We start from the raw sequence: 2,369 nt of genomic DNA on the forward strand, positions 1-2,369 counted from the left end.
CAGATGGACATGTGAATGCCGTTTTCTCTTGATCTTTTGGATCTACTGCAATTTGATTATAACCTGAATATCCATCCAGGAAGCAGTAGTATTCATGACCTGCTAGTCGTTCTAGCATCTGGTCTATGAATGGTAAAGGAAAATGATCCTTTCTGGTGACTGTATTGAGCCTTCTATAATCAATACACATACGCCACCCAGTAACTGTTCTTGTAGGAACCAGTTCATTTTTTTCATTATGAACCACTGTCATGCCACCCTTCTTAGGAACGACTTGGACAGGGCTTACCCAGGGCCTATCAGAAATAGGATAAATAATCCCAGCCTCTAGTAACTTAGTGACCTCTTTCTGCACCACCTTCTTCATGGCTGGGTTCAGCCGCCTTTGTGGTTGAACCACTGGCTTGGCGTCACCCTCCAGTAAGATCTTATGCATGCATTTGGCTGGGCTAATGCCCTTGAGATCACTGATGGACCACCCAAGAGCTGTCTTGTGTGTCCTTAGCACTTGAATTAGTGCTTCCTCTTCCTGTGGCTCTAAGGTAGAGCTTATGATTACAGGAAAGGTATCACCTTCTCCCAGGAATGCATATTTTAGGGATGGTGGTAATGGTTTAAGCTCGGGTTTAGGAGGCTTCTCCTCTTCCTGAGGGATTTTCAGAGGTTCTACTATTCTCTCTGATTCCTCCAGATCAGGCTGAGTATCTTTAAAGATGTCCTCTAGCTCTGATTCGAGACTCTCAGCCATATTGACCTCTCTTACCAGAGAGTCAATAATATCAACACTCATGCAGTCATTTGGGGTGTCTGGATGTTGCATGGCTTTGACAACATTCAACTTGAACTCCTCCTCATTGACTCTCAAGGTTACTTCCCCTTTTTGGACGTCAATGAGGGTTCGGCCAGTTGCTAGGAAAGGTCTTCCTAGAATGAGAGTTTCACTCTTGTGCTCCTCCATTTGCAGCACCACAAAGTCAGTAGGAAAGGCAAATGGCCCAACCTTGACAATCATGTCTTCAATTACGCGTGATGGGTATTTAATGGAGCCATCAGCAAGTTGAAGACATATCCTGGTTGGTTTGATTTCTTCAGTCAAACTAAGCTTTCTGATAGTAGATGCAGGTATTAGATTGATACTTGCCCCATGATCACATAAAGCTTGCTTGGCACAAGTACCCTCTAATGTGCATGGTATCATAAAAGCTCCCAGGATCTTTAAGCTTCTCAGGTAAGCTTTTCAGAATGACTGCACTGCATTCTTCAGTGAGGTAAACTTTTTCAGTCTCCCTCCAATCCTTCTTATGACTTAAGATCTCTTTCATGAACTTAGCATAAGAGGGTATTTGCTCAAGTGCTTCTGCAAACAGAATCTTTATTTCAAGAGTCCTGAGATAGTCTGCAAAGCGAGCAAATTGTTTATCCTGTTCCGCTTGGTGGAGCTTTTGAGGATAAGGCATTTTGGCTTTATATTCCACAACCTTAGTTGCTGCAGGTTTATTGCCTACAGAAGTGGGTTGGGAAGCCTTTTTAGAAAGGTTATTATCAGCACTTGTATGTGACTGATCCCCCACTGGTGTTTGAATGCCAGGGGTGGAAGCTGGAGTGGCGTTAGACGCCACCTCCTTATTTGTTACTGGCGTCTGAACGCCAGAACTATGCTTCCCTTGGGCGTTCAACGCCGGATTCATACTTGTTTCTGGCGTTGAACGCCAGGAATGAGCATGGTCTGGGCGTTCAGCGCCAGCATTATTCCTCTCTGGGCTCTGATTGTCCTCAGAGGGATTTTGGGTAGCCATTTGTTCATTTCTTAGCTTCTTGCTGCTTTGAGGTGAGGTATTCACTGTTTTTCCACTTCTTAATTGAACTGCTTGGCATTCTTCTGTTATTTGTTTTGACAGTTGCTTTTCTGTTTGCTTTAACTGTACTTCCATATTCCTGTTAGCCATTCTTGTTTCCTGTAGTATTTCCTTGAATTCGGCTAGCTGCTGAGTTAGAAAGTCTAATTGCTGATTGAATTCATTAGCATGATCCACAGGACTGAGTTCAGCAGTTACTATTTTAGCTTCTTCTTTCATGGAAGATTCACTGCTTAGGTACATATGCTGATTTTTGGCAACTGTATCAATAAGCTTTTGAGCTTCTTCAATTATTTTTCTCATATGTATAGATCCACCAGCTGAGTGGTCTAGAGAAATCTGAGCTTTTTCTATAAGCCCATAGTAGAAGATGTCTAGTTGCACCCACTCTGAAAACATTTCAGATGGGCATTTTCTTAGCATCTCTCTGTATCTCTCCCCGGCATCATAAAGGGATTCATTATCTCCTTGTTTGAAGCCTTGGATGCTTAGCCTTAGCTGTGTCATCCGTTT

This window comes from Arachis duranensis, chromosome 4 (assembly GCF_000817695.3).
Source record: "Arachis duranensis cultivar V14167 chromosome 4, aradu.V14167.gnm2.J7QH, whole genome shotgun sequence".
Lineage (NCBI taxonomy): Eukaryota > Viridiplantae > Streptophyta > Magnoliopsida > Fabales > Fabaceae > Arachis > Arachis duranensis.